At 42.8% G+C, this 15,402-nt stretch overlaps 1 long non-coding RNA gene across 1 annotated transcript in view; it reads right to left on the reverse strand.

Moving 5' to 3' along the window:
- Positions 1-1,673: 1,673 nt before the first annotated feature.
- The window catches only part of LOC144762598 (uncharacterized), a 453,052-nt gene continuing 439,323 nt past the window's right edge, over positions 1,674-15,402 (reverse strand). The window contains exon 3 of the long non-coding RNA XR_013596113.1: positions 1,674-1,814. This is a non-coding gene — a long non-coding RNA (uncharacterized LOC144762598). The remainder of the gene's footprint in view (positions 1,815-15,402) is intronic.

Raw genomic sequence — 15,402 nt, forward strand, 5'->3', positions numbered from 1 at the left:
TGTAACTGAGGCACTATTTCTTATTTTTTGGCATCTTTATGTGGCATGCCAACGACCCGACCCAAATGTACTGCAGCTTTTAATATAGGCACTGGTAACTTTACACAAGAACACAATAATTTTTTAGGGATGGGGAGATTAAGAGATTTGCACAGAATCACAGGATGTCGAGCCGACGCTGAGACTCAAACCTGGTTTATTAAAGTGCTCCACAGTGTGTAACTTCACCCTACCAGCACAGAGGTTTCAGGTTTTGAAAATGCTTGAGAATGAGAACTAATTAGCATATGTGAGGCCATCAAAGCAAGTGATGTCATATGAAGTTGTCAGACTGCTGTACAAAACAAAACGTATACATTCTTTCCCTTCTTTCTTAGTGTGACATTGAGCCAAAATCAAAGCTTAACCCGACTAGCGAGCCTCACTCACGAGTTTAACAGCTTACAACGACCACAAACCTAACGTACAACAAGGCCCATGATCACAACAGTCCTCCATTGCCTTCCAAATTTTTGTGTGAACATTTTTGACATTTTAAAATTAAAGATATTAGACCTTAGAATCTCAGAATCTAGTAATCACAATTTTCATGAAGTGTGAAGTGTCTCCCAGACAGTTATTTGAGATTAATTGCTATAGAAGAGAGACCCTGCATGCAGTTTTTCTTCTAAACAACCATAGAACACGTTACAGACCTCAGCAGAACTTTAAACCACTAGGCTGGATGTGTGCTTACGTTTTAGCTAAGATACAGTTTTTCACCATCTCAGGATGGTTAGCGGCCACGTTGGAGCAGTGCTCTAAACGCTGTGTGTGAAAAAAGACAATGCCTTTGAAGAAAAACAAGAACATGAGTAACTGTGTCAGGTTTACCAATGCGAAACACAGAAATGTGCTGAAATAATGTTACAGGCATGGATAATTTCCACATACAGTGATTACATACTAAAGTTAAAAAATATACGAAGTATAAGTGTTCAATATGTGTAGTTGATTAAACATTTATCTTGCAAATAACGCTCCGTAGTAGAATTTTGCAATGAAGATGGGCCATGATGAATGCATTTTTCTCATTTGATTTCTTTCTCTGGGGTGATAATTTTCAAGTACTTTTTAGGTCGAATCTGCAGGCTGCATGCATGTGCTGTCGATATTGCGACTATCTATTGTAGCTTTAAAAAAAACTCTACAAATGGGATTTTCTCCCATCAATTACTTACCATTCCTTATCCGAATCTTCTTGGAATGTCCATGATTTAGCTAATTTGTTGGGCGATCCTGACACACTTCCCTTAAACACTTTTGAAATTCTGATGTTTCAGGAAACATATATACCTTCACACATCAGTGATGTGACAAACTTTCTTTTTAATAAAGAACAAAGATGGGTTTTCAAACTGCATAGTGACACTTCTGGGCTGAATGATGCTATACCATGGACAGCTCTACGCAAGGAAATGTACATGCACAGGTGCTTCACTGTTGCAGATCATCAAGAGGCTCATAGCCTGATAGATTGTGGAGGGACACTTTCTGTTATTTTCCGCTTTATGTTACCGCTGCTTACACTTGATATTATACTTGGGACAATGTAGATTTTCCCCAACTTTGTTGCCCAGAAAATCTGGATTTTATTAAAGACTCGGAGGCTAATATTATTGCAATCTTCTTTATTTAGCCAACCACAGCCACTTTAAAGAATAATGAGTATTGTGACATAACAAATAGACGAAGCAATCCAAATAAACTTCTTCGAAGAGGAAGGCATCTTGGGTAAACTTGAAAACAGCATCTGAAGTATTGTTGGCCACAACCTAAAAGGTAAAACAAGAGGTGAACAAGGGATGGGAAAAAAGGGAGGGAATAATATTAGCCTCCGAGTCTTTAATAAAATCTAGATTTTCTGGGCAACAAAGTTGGGGAAAATCTACATTTTATGGCAAGACCGGAGGCTAATCTTATTGCAAGTTTAAAGCATCTTTAATAAACAAGAGGCAGCATTTTCAACAGGTCTAAAATAAAACTTGCGAAAAATCATATCATTTGACCAATCAGCACATTTAAGAATATCATTCAAGGAAGCACCATGTAAAAAGGCTTGAGAGGCAGAAGCACCACGGACAGATTGTGCGCCATACAGGGTAACATCAATATTAGACAATTTCATAATCTCTTTAACACATTTAGCTAGAGTTGAAGGGGAAACACCTCTGTGAGGTTTCCTGAAAGAAATCAATAACTGTTTAACATTAGATCTCAGCAAAGAGGTTTTCAGCTCATATTTTTTAACACATCTGACAACACATAAATTGACATGATCATCAAAATAAGGATAGAAAATAGATTGAGAATTAGTTTTGGTTCTGTTATTTAAGTAAAACAAATTCCTTCAGCCCTAACATCAGAGATTCTTCTAAAGGAGATCAAGCAGAGAAGAGTAGTGAGTTTAAAGGAAAGGAGTTTGAGAGACAAAGAAGAATTAGAGCCTAAGCTATCAATAAATCTTAAAACTATAGAGACGTCCCAAAATGGATAAAAAGCTAGAGATTTAGGGCCATATGTATCAAGGTATCCATTTGCGATTCAGAAATAGCGATTTTTTTAGAAATCGCTGTTTCAGAATTGCAAATTGGGATGTATGTACAAATTCGCATTTTTTTTGCGAATTCTTAGTATTCCTTAATTGCAATTAGTAAATTGCGAATCGCAATTAACCACATTGGTGCTAAGGCAATTCCCGCTGGGTGCTGATTTATGAGAACCCCATTGTTCATGACAAGGTCAGCTCGTCATTAGCACAGCTCCAGTGTGCCTCATGACGAGCTGACCTTGTCATGAGCATGGAAGGGGTTAAGGAATACTTTCCCATTCATTTCTATGGGCCAGGAGGCCCATAGGAATGAATGGGAAGTTATTCTCAATTTGCGATTCGCAATTTGAAAATCGCAAATTGAGAATAATTTCAAGGGTGCAGGGGTGTCCAAAGGACACCCTGTTGCACCCCTGAAATAAGCATGGGTGCACATGTGGCGCACATACATGCCCTAAGTGCGTCACATGGCACTTTGAAAAATGCAAAAATTTGCATTTTTCAAGGAATTCGCAAATAACCACCAACTTGAAGTTGGTGGTAATTTGCGATTCCTTAAGGACGATTAGCATTTTTTTTTTTATTCATACATTGCATTTAAGGAATCGCAAAATTTGCGATTCCTGAAATTCAATTGCAAAATAAGGAATCGCAAATTTTGCGATTCCTTGTTTTGCACCAGATTTCCCTTAATACATACCATTTGTCAAATTCGCAAATGCCGAAATTCTGCGAATTTCAGCATTTGCGAATGCGAATTTGCTTGATACATATGGCCCATTATCTCCGGGCAAGAATAAAGCCTCAGATGAGGAAAGGTTTTACTCTGCCAATGAGGACCCACTTAATGAGAAGGGAGGTAAGGCTAACAGGAAGCGTAAGAACCTGCAAGCAAGTGACCCTATATATAAAAAAGGGAAGCTCTCTGACCCCATCAAGGCATTAAGTAATGGTCGTGTCGAGGACACACATGGGGACCATGTTAAGGGTCCAGCTAATGTCTCAGAGCCCCAACTCATAGCCGCAAACATAAGATTGTGCAATGTGATGACTCCTTGGGGAGTGCCGAAGTGGAACTGAGCTGTTCCTCAGAGGGTCAGAGGATTCAGAACCATCTTCCCCTAAGGAAAGGGATGTGGTTATTATTTTGGAGGATCACGCTCTGAGCGAACTCACCGACCCTTTTGCAGAACTCATATTTGATCCTTCCCTTCTAAAACACCCCTTATCCCCTGAATGGACCCCAAACCTGCTCGTTGCCAATTATATCCACTTTTGGCTCAGGAAAGAGATCCCCAAAGATGTTAGATTGCGTATTAGGCCAAATGCCCTAGGCCCTCCCTCCCTAACAAGTTTACTCATACACCTGACCTGGATCCTAAAATTATTGCCTTTATATCCAAAGGTGGGAGGGACCCTAGGAAAGCGCTTGATAAAGGCTTGCGCATGTGTCAAGACAGGCTTCTTGATCTGTCTGGCCCTTTATCCAAAATGTTTGACTTGACCGAGCACGCCTTTGTCAATAATTCTCCACTTAATATTGAGGAGTTAAGAAAGTGGATTCAACGAGCGGTGTGCCTCCTTGGCAATGCGAACACCGATCTGAACGTGGAAAAAAGGAAGAGCATCCTCCTTAAAATAGACCCTAAATTGGTGGAACTTGCCAACGTTGAAGGTGGGCAAGAGGCTAATGGACTCCTCCATGGTGATGATTTCATAAAACAAATGTCCAAATACGTGGGCGCTTTTAATTCAATTGATAAGTCCCAAAGTGACATTAAGAGAGTCTTCGATAGACGTGTTTTTGGAAGGGCCGGGCAATCAAGAGGCAGATTTCCCGGCCGAGGTCAAGCTAATTCCAGGGCCTCCTTTCAGAGAGGTTTTAGATCAAACTCCTACCACTACCCAAGTTCTACCCCCAAAGATAGTGCTTTCGAGGAAGAGGTTCACAAGATGACCGTCGCTCAAGAGCTTCAGGTAAGTCAAGACCCTTCAGTTACCCATATAAAGATCGGTGGGAGACTAGCCCAAATTGCAGAAAACTGGTCATCGATAACTCAAGACCCTTGGGTACTACAAACTGTCTCAGGCTATCACATAGGAGAGCGCATTTAAGATCACATACCAGAATTGATCAGATTCAACAAGGAATTGTCAGTTCTAGTAAACCAGGAAGTAAGAGATCTCCTGGCGAAGGGTGCCATCAGGGAATGTCTGGATCACTCCTCTGGTTTTAGAAGCAATGTCTTTTTGGCACAGAAAAAAGAGAAAGGGATGAGACCTGTTATAAACCTAAGGAGTCTCAACAACTGGGTTACAATTTAGGACACCTAACCATGTCATCAAGTCCTAGTCTCTTGACAGTTTCTCTTCATTTTTTACTGTCTTTGAAGACAGATGATATTGACACGACATATCCGTGCTGTATTTGATATCAAGGTGTGTCCAGGATCAGTATGTAATACAGTGTTCATGTGTCCATGTGACTAATACCATTCACTAGATGCACCTGTATAAGTCTTTGATTCTAGATAAACATTCTCAGGCAATATTGACTTTGGCAGCATTTTCAACCTGTCTTATAATTTGTCAGATAGTAGTATGAGTTATCTTGCTTCCCTCTGCATACTCGGCGGAAGGTGGGCACGAGCGAAACATTTGAACTACGACTTCCAACTTTGATGACATCACGTCGTAGATCTAAGTGTGGAACGCCCGACACTACATGCCCAGGATCCATCCTAGCTCTAGTAATTTTAATTCAAGTTTTTCCCAATATTGAAATTTAAATCCACTTTGAACAACAGACATATTATCAGTGCAGTATTTAGAATATGCGGCAATACCTATGATGTACTATTGAATAAGCTGCAGTAAAACTAAAGAACTACAATTTCCGTGTTTAGTGACGTCACTTTGTAGTCCATAGTGACACGCAAAGCCGGCGCCTCATGCCACGAGATTCGTTCCAGCTGGCGGCGTTTGTATAGTATATATATCCTCTGCTCCTCTTGACCGTCACCTCCACCCACAGCTCTGGCATAGCGTGGGGCAACGACGGAGAGGTAAGGAGCAGGAGTCGGGTTTTTTTCACGTTTTCTCTTTTAGTTAAAGGTGTAAAAGATCCAGAGACCCCTGTCCCTCTGCCCGTTGTTTGGCTCCTGCGTTGCTCCTACATTCGGCTTTTGCTGCCGGATTTTGCTTTTTTTGAGTACCTCTGCACGCGCAGATGCCCAATGCTATGATACATCGATGCTGCATCGATGGTGTAAGGATTTCAAGGCGCCTGTGCTTTCCTCTTCCGGTCGAGTGACTTGAGCATGTGTTAAAGATAGCACCTTGTAGAAACACTGTCAGCTTTTTACAACCTAGCAGGATGTTCATAATGTCTATTGGAACAAGGGTGGAGGTATGCTGGGAAGGCGGTCTGTGTGCTATAACAAATGGTTTTATCATAATGCCTCACAAGCTAAAAGGTTACTTTTGAGTAACAGAATTGACATAGTTCAGAAGAGATCTAACTTTACTCTCTTAATTAGGATGCTTTTAATGTCTTTGTTTTCATTTCTAGTTTTTGTTCTTTTCTTTTTTCTGTTGCCTTTGACATGCCCTAGCAATACTACACAATATGTGTGCTATCTAGTTGCTCCACTACATTGAATATATGGCAAATGTAGTTGTATACATGTGGTAGTCGAATGAGTAGAAGGAGGGTTCTCTCTGAAGATTTACTAAGAGATTTCTTCACTGTGGTTCTCTATCTCCTTTGTTTCCACACCTAATAGAGCGTGGCCTCCTACACCTGAGCTGTGTTCTAGGTGAGGTGAGGCCATTCCTCATATCTTATGGGTGAGCAAGGCCCATTTTATTGTTTTTGTGAAATACTAAGTCTTTTCAAGCTAGAGTTTGTAAATGTTTTCAGACCTTGAATTACCAGTCTTTTGCGTTAACAAGTGATTGCTGTGTGACTCAATTGATCATTACCATGCACGATCTTCTTGTTCCAAGTATATTTACACCCTGTGGATACAGAGGATATACACTCAATAGGTGAGGTTGTATTCATTCCAATTTGAACTTTGAGATAATTTTTATAAAATTATTTTTCGCCCAAAATGTTTTTAGCACTTATTACACAAAAGACACCGATGCAGTAGCAATACAACTAGTAGGTTCTGATGAAAGCCAGGGACTAACAGTCCCGTAAGCTGAAACATGTTGACCATATAGACAGGCAGTGATGTATGAAACTGCCTGAATGCACTGTTTTTAATGAGGATTACAACGGATACTCTAATAAAAATATTTCTCTGCTATGAATCCTTTTTAATCTGCATTTACACTTTGCACTGCTCAAAACATTCCCATCGTTACACCCTCTTGTAGGACCACTTCTATAGGGTCTGTCTGTACCTGATCTATCTCTTTCTGTAGTCTCTTCTGAAGACCTCTTCATGATATAATCCACATCTCAATCCTATATGATCAAGAGGAGAAGTGGATGGAAGGCTGGAAACCCAGATGATAAGTTTGATCAAGGTTACGAGTTTGATGGGAATCCAACCACTCATAAGGGTTTTGTTTCTGCTCTGTAATTGTTCCGGCGTAGATATAGGTTCATGATTATTGTGGGCACACTTAGTGTAGACTGGTAATCATTGAGTAGACCCCCGGGTCCTTCTGGTTGTTTATATGTTGAGGTTGGGGACTAAATCAGAGATAGGTCTTTAAATTCCCTAAGACCCCTTTGTTTGTTAATATAGGAGATATTTATAGCACATAATCCAGCAAAAGAAAATCCCTTTGAATCCACCACTAACAAGTGGTATTCATTTAAGTTATTTAAATTGAAACAGTCACTTAACAGGACTCCAAGAGAAGTTTTAAACCATCGATATTGACCATTTTATCATGCTCGCGAGAATAAACTGAGGTCACTATGAAGGACATATAGACAAGAAGTTTGGTTGGCGAAATCACGTTATTAAGTAGTGCTGTGGCATAGGTTATTAAATGCTACTAAGTTCAATAATGCGAAAGCTTTTCGGAAGGTCATTAGTGAATTGGAAAGGGGAGGTAACAGGGCCTAAAGTGTTAATATTATGGAGGAGGCATGGGTGAGGTTTATTACCAACGTGTATGGCCTTAGTGTTGCCAACACAAATTGCTCAGATCTGAGTCACCATTATGTGAAATATAGTACGTCACCTGCAGAGAGAGGGAGTAGTCCAAATCCGGCACCATATTTTGGATTGTTAAGCAATACAGAAATAGCTAACCTTTTGCGCCAGATTAGATAGAATGGGGTTCCTGGCCCAAATCGGCTTCCTAATAGTATATTCCGTGCCAATGTTGATATGTGGGCCGAGGTGTTGACCTCTGTGTTTAATGAGGTATTAGCATTGAATACTGTTCCTGAGTCATGGCAAGGAAGTATTGTACAGCAAATTTTTAAAAGCAGCCCAATGGATAATTCTTCAAACTTGCGTTAACTGATGGGGAAGCTAAGGTTTTTGTTCCCGATTATTGATCAATTTGGAAGATTGAGCAGCATCAAAGGAAATAATTCCAATTAACCAGTCGCGATTTCAAAAGGGCCAATCTACAATCAGTAATTTACTGACCCTTACTTAACGGCAGAGTGGGCTGTTTTAAAAAAACAAAATCTATTATTTTATAGATTTAAAAGCTGCATTCGATTCAGTGCCATAACTATTATTATGGCAAACACTTGCAAGATGGGGTATTCCCCAAAAGTTGCTTGATGCGATAATAATCCTGTATACAAATAATTGGATTTAGGTTAAACTAGGTGATGGTTATTATTTGTCACGGAAAATCAAAACTTGAAATGGTCTTAAACAAGGCTGTGTACCTGCCCCCAGCCTTTTTAATATTTTTATGTCAGATTTGATGCAGCACTTTGAATCTGTTAGTGCCCACCCTCCGAAACTTGCTGATCTCCATCTTAAATATCTTCAATATGCTTCAATATGCTGACAATATGATTCTGTTGAGCCAAACTCTGATAGGTTTAGACAGATTAATTGCTGTATTTGACAATTACATTTTAGCTAATGGCTTGGAGCGGAATGTTAAGAAAAGAAAACTAAAATTATGGAACTTGGCCAAGTGACTAGATCCTGGAGATCAAGAGTTGGTCAAATCAAAGCTGTGAAGGCATATAAATATTTGGCCATTTTATTTGATAATAAAGACTCATTTAAAAGCCATTTTAACGCTTTAATGGCAAAAACATCATCATTGAGATGTCAATTATAGGAACACCTTCTTAAAGTCTTGGTAGCCAAGCTAAAGCCAACTGTTGCATATGGCTCACCTATCACCAGGGGAAAAGATGCTAAATTATTGGATCTATTAGAAAGTAAGGCTTGTAAATCGGTCTTTGGAATTCCTAGGTCAATAGGCCCAGCCAAAATTCGTTTGGGATTTAGTCTCTAAAGACAGTCCATGGTGGCGCAAGGTTAATTTTTTTAATGTATGTATTCCCTTTTTTTATCCGCTCCCAATTCCCTAGCAAATAATTGCTGCTGTGAAATAAATCACTCAGTTTATACAGGCGCTTAGAGATCCTACATTTTAACATGTTTCCAGAGTTTTGACTTGCAGCTGCAAACGGGAAGAATAGCAAGCTCTTCTGGGCTTCAGTTAAAAAGATGAAACAACCCTACAGCACAGATCTAAGGGGCACATGCATCAAGCTATTTTGCGATCGCAAACGCTGCAAATCGCAAAAAAAAGGACGTTTGCGATTGCAAAATAGCCATTTCCAATGCGTGAAACCAAATTAGCGAAATTACATGAAATTAGCAAAAAATAAGGAATTGCAAAATTTGCGAGAACCAAATTTGTGATTCCTTAATTGCGATTCGTAATTAAAGAGTCGCAAAGCAATGCATGAACATTTGCTATTACTGATTTTCCTGAAATTCACCATTTTGCAATCGCACTTTACCTCATTTTACAGGCAGAGGGTAAACTGGTGAAAATAATCACAAGAGGTGTAGAACATTAGCTAAGTATTCAAACCGGCCCAGGAGGCCTCAGAATGTTTCACAATGGCAGCGCTCTATGTCAGGGCGAGGAGGAGGAGACTCCATGCAGCAGCTCAGAGAAGAAGGAGAATACAGGAGCGTATTTTATGCCCATCACATTGTTGGGGCAAACTGATGAGGAAATCTATGACAAGTATAGGTTAAATGCTACCATAATCCTTGGTTTGATTGCTAAATTGGATACCCTACTGCAGCGTAAGACTCGCAGGACCAATGCCATTCCCACTCATGTGCAGGTTCTATGTTGCCTGCACCTACTTGCGTCAGGCAGTTTCCAGGGTGTAGTAGCTGTAGCTGGAGGGGTGTCACAAAGTTCCCTGTCACGTCTTTTTAATTCCTTCCTTAACGCCATGAAGACAAGGATACACCATCACATTAGCTTCCCCTCAACCCCACAAGAGTTGCTTAAGACTAAACTAGACTTCTATCAGGTAGCCCGGTTTCCCCATGTAATAGGTAGCATAGATTGTACGCATGTTGGCATTTGTCCATCATCAGTGAATGAGTACATATTTAGGAACAGTAAACCCTGCCATTTACTTAATATCCAAGTAGTCTGCAATGCAAACAATATCATAACTGACATTGTGGCACAATACCCAGGCAGCACACATGACTCGTACATATTTAGACACAGCGGCGGCATACACACTCGTCTCCTTAGGGGTGAATTTGGAGAAGGACATCTGCTTGGTAAACATATGTTACAATTTCTCCCACACTATGGCCAGATGGCAATGCATCACTGTCACTAACCGTTTGCTTACTACCCTGTAGGTGACACCGCACACGCTGTGCGCAACTACATCTTGACACCATACCTCTACCCAACCACCCAAATGAGCAGCAGTATAATGCAGCGCACATCGCAACATGAAATGCCATCGAGCGCACCTTTGGGCTGATGAAAAGTAATTTTCGCTGCATCCACAAGACTGACAGTACCGACCAGAAACATGCTGCAGAATTGTGACCGCATGTGCCATGTTGCACAATATCGCTACTGGGAGTGCTGTCTGCTGTGTCCCGAAGTAACATGTCTCCAAGGGCCAGAGGAGAGCTGGCTCCCTGTTGTGGAAACTCAGAAACATCAAAGTTTACAAGTGTGTCTCACGACACTGTGTGCGTGTGCTTTTTGCAGCCTGAGACCTTCATAAGCATTGCCCCGGGACGGTGTGGCCTGAAACCCAACCGAGTCTCAGCAACACTTTGTGCGTGTGCAGCCTGAGACTGCGTGGGGTCCGTGGTGCTGGTTTGAAAGTACCCTGTGGCTGCCATGCCCCTGCAGCGTGAATTATCGTCCACGCTGCTGTGTAGCTGTTTGTGGCCCAAGCCATCATTGTAACGGAAGCTGCGGATCAAGATCGCTGCCACTGGCTCGAGCCGCAGCGTGCTGAAGGATTTCGTAAAGCTAAGCAAGTCGTGATGTAATCGTGATCGTTGTTTGCAAGAGGAATCTGCCCAAGATCATCAGCAACAGAGAAGGCAGCACCCTAACCTGTCCGGCTACAGCGTTGCCTTGCATCGGAGCAGCGTTGTCATCGGGAGCGCCCAGCAGGATGTCCGACGAGCGGGGAGAGAGAGAGAGTGAGGCAGCGCATCCCCCAGGTAAGGCTTGGACTCTGATCGGGAGCCGCAAGAGTGTGTGGCCTGGAGAGGCATGCAGGAGGAGTACAGGAGTGCTCCTGTCTCCCTCCCGCTGCATCGCGTTAGACGCGCTGAGTCCTCGAGCGGCCTGGACCTGCCTGGCAGTACGGGGGCCGCCCTTGGAAGTTCAGGACTGTGGTTGGGGTCTAGTGGTGCCCGCGCTAATCCTGTTGATTGGCCTGGTATTATTCCTGCATTACGAACTGCCTTATTACTTGCATTAGGGATTGTATTATTCCTGCATTACGAACTGCCTGATTATGTGCATTGAGGATTGAATTATTCTCACATTACGAACTGCCTTATTACTTGTATTAAGGAGTACGTTATACTTGCATTACGAACTGCCTGATTATGTGCATTGAGAACTGAATTATTCTCGCATCACGACCTGCCTTATTACTTGCATTAAGGAGTGCGTTATACTTGCATTACGAACTGCCTGATTACGTACATTGAGGATTGTATTATTCTTGTATTACGAACTGTATTGGTCTGACAATATGACCTGCATTACGAACTGCATAGCATTGCATTAGGACTGCATTTGAACATTGTTAACTGCTCGTTAATACCGGAAGAACCTACAAGTGTTTGTTGGCCTAATAATCAGCAAAGTGAAATATTACGAATACGCATATGTTGGATGTTTATCGTTTGGTCGTACCGTATTTTTCTTCTTGATAAAAAAACCCGCTATTTTTCTTCTTGATAAAAAAAACCGCTATTTTCATACATCAGTGTGGTGTCCATTTGTGTTGTTATCACCGTGTCACTGGGAGTGTGGTTGCAAATACTTTACACATTGCCTTCAAGATAAGCCTAGCTGCTCGTGCCAAGCTACCAGGGGTGAGCAGGGGTTACCAAAGAGGGTGTCCCTCCTTTCATTAACTAGAAGCAAGGGTCCCTATTTGGACTAAGGTAACTGTCTCAGCCAACTAGAGACCCCCAGTTCTAACATTGGTAGTCAGTGATAGGGGATTGTAACATGTATTTGCAATTCACTCACTGTGATTGGTGCACATCACTGGTTATAGCACTGACCACGACGCAAACACATATCGTGTTTTTGATTTTTGGTTCTATTTTTGAGCGACCTTTAAGCCACACATCATGTCTCAGAGGAGTCAAGAAGCAAGTGAGGCTGCAGAATTGGAATTCGACATTGAGGCATTGCTTACCTACAAAGTTGATCAATTGAGGCAATTCTGCAGACCTTTGGGATGTCCCATGAAAAGTAGCGCCAAGAAGGAGGAACTGCAAACGGCCTTGAGTGCCTGGTGGAAAACTAAAGAGGCTCAGGTGACCGGTGATGCTGAGGTTGATGAGGATGACCCAGGGAATGAATTTGGCATACAGGATTTGCCAGTGGGAAGGCCATCCTTAGGGGCTGGTAGTGACCATTCTGGGCAGAGTTTTGCCCCAAAGGAGCTGGAGGAAAACCAAAGGGTCAGAGCAGATGAGTTGGAGGTTTTAAAACTTAAGGCCCAAGCAGAGGAGAAAAAGCTGCACATTGAAAGTGAAAAGTGAGCAGAGGAGAGCAAGAACGCTCTCGTCTTGGAGGAGAAAAAGATTCTCCTGGCTCATAAGTTAAGCATGAGGGAACTGGACATTAAGGCTAAACAGGTGGAGTCCAGTTTGAATGGTAGCAGCGCACAGCCAGTACCAGCGGGCAAAGTATACATTCCCAAAGACTTAGTGCGAGACTACCAAAGGGGTGATGTTATTTATGCGTGGTTCACGGTATATGAGATCGCACTGATGATGAATGAGGTGCCTGAAAAGCATTGGGGGACGGGCCTATGGAAACACTCTGAGGCTTCTGGGAGGGATGTTTTACCACCTTTAGAGAGGGCAGGAACCCTGACCTACGCCAACATGAAGGAGGCTATATGCCTCAGGTATGGGCTCACTCCTGAACAATACAGGCAGAAGTTCAGGAACTTCAAGAAACAGGAATCCAGTACTTGGGTTGAGTGTGTGAATGTGTGAATGTGTGCACGCATGCACTGGATGGTTGGACGACGGGCAGCAAGGTAACTGATATTAAGGGCTTTTGCAGTTTTTAGTTGGGAGCACTTGAGTAGTCTGTGTGTTCCAGAGCTGCGCCAGCATCTTTTAGACAGTAAGCTGACTGATCCCGGTAAGCTTGCTGAGGAGGAGGACCGCTGGACCAGCACCAGGGTCCACAAGGGGATTGGAGGTACCACTGCCAAAGGTATACAGGGACCCCGCAGAAGGTGGGGGATAACAAGGGTAACCACAAGAAGTTCTCTAAAGGGCCCTACAATAGTTCCCAGGTAAGAGGGTCCCAGTCCCCCAAGGCTAAGAGGCCCTGGACCCCTAAAGGCAAGCAGGACGACAGAGGTTCTGCTACTTGTTATTTCTGTAAAGAAGTGTTTCACATTGCCCCTATATGCCCCAAGAAACCACCTGCACCCATTGGTGCTCCAACACCGGGTGTAGTGAGTGTAGCGTTGGGAGAGGAATTGAGTCCTTGAAATGGGGAGGAGCTAGCAGTTATGACCCGGGTGTCATTAGGAGATCGAGAGATGGTCCAGGAAGCCTCTCTGCCTGAGAATACTAAGAAATACGGGCAGTGGGTGACCATCAATGGAAGGAGGGTGGAGGCTCCAAGAGACACCGGAGCCAGTTTGACATCTGTCAGGTGTCAGTGGGTGCAGGTAATTCCCAATGTACTTCACCCTGTAGTTGCAGCATAAAACTCTGTGCGCCTCTGCAAGGTGGCGCTAGTTCCCTTTGAGTGGGGGGGGTCTCAGGCTCCTTGAGGGTCGCTGTAAGTCCATCCATGCCTGTAGACTGTCTGCTGGGGATTGACCTGGAGAGTTTCCCCTGGAAGGAGGTAGAGCCCCAGGCGCGTTTGGAGATGTTGGGTCTGCGTGAGTGGGCTTGTGTGACCTCTCGGTCTATAGCAGCCAGGAAAGGGGTTTAAGAAGACCTGGAGCCTGAAACAGTGGCCCAGGTGCCAGCCTTAAAGAGAAGAGGCCACGGGGGGGAAGCAGTGGGGAAAAAAAAGAAAAAATGTGTCCTTATCGCAACAAATTGTACAAGAAATATTTACGCCAACCAACATCTTTTCATTATACTGTTCAGTCGGGTGCTGGAGTAAGTGCGGGGGGAGGAGTTCACAAAAATGGTGCAGGGCGATATAGGTTTTTTATCTTGGAATGTTAACGGGCTTAGATGTATCCGACGTAGAAGATTAATATTTAAATATCTGGAACAGTCAGAAGCTAAAGTGATCCTGCTCCAGGAAACACATCTGACATCTGCAGAAGCTAAAGAGGCCTTTGGCAGAGTTAGATGGATTGATGCTTCTTGCTATTCAAATCAATCCCTCACCAATAAAGGGGTGGCGATACTAATTAAGGTCGGCTGCGGCGGCTCAATAAAATCATTCTTAACTGACCATTCAGGTAGATGGGTGCAAGCTCTGATCAACATTAGGGGGAGGGATCTCACTGTGGTTTCATTTTATGGCCCCAATATAGATGATCCTGTATATATACATAAGGTCCAGGACAACCTGTCAGGAGTCAGCTCAATGTTACTTATAGGAGGAGATTTCAATGTCCTTCTTGATCCTAGGCAAGACCGTTCTAACCACCGTCTGGCGGTAGTGGCTCCAAAGACGCGACATGCGATGAAGAATATGATTTCAGACCTGGGACTAATAGACGCATGGAGAGCGAAAAATGGGCCGGTCCCAGGCCATACTTACTATAGTAAAAAACATGGCCACGCTTCAAGACTAGACTATATCTTATTAGATCGAGAAGGCTTGGAGTCAATGAAGGACATGGATATTTTACCTAGTGTATTATCCGATCATGCACCTATTCTGGTCACATTCAATATAGGAGGTGACAGGCCGAAAGTAAATTCTAGATGGACTCTTAAGCGAGGGGCCTTATATGATCAGGATGTTGTCTTTAGGATAGAAATATCCTCTGTCAATTTCTTCTCTGATAATTTAGGATCGACATCGACATCCCCTGAATTTGTATGGGACGCCTACAAGGCGTTTGTCCGTGGTCAATTTCATGGCGCAATAAGCTCCTGTAACAG

This window comes from Lissotriton helveticus, chromosome 6 (genome assembly GCF_964261635.1).
Source record: "Lissotriton helveticus chromosome 6, aLisHel1.1, whole genome shotgun sequence".
Classification (NCBI taxonomy): Eukaryota; Metazoa; Chordata; class Amphibia; order Caudata; family Salamandridae; genus Lissotriton; species Lissotriton helveticus.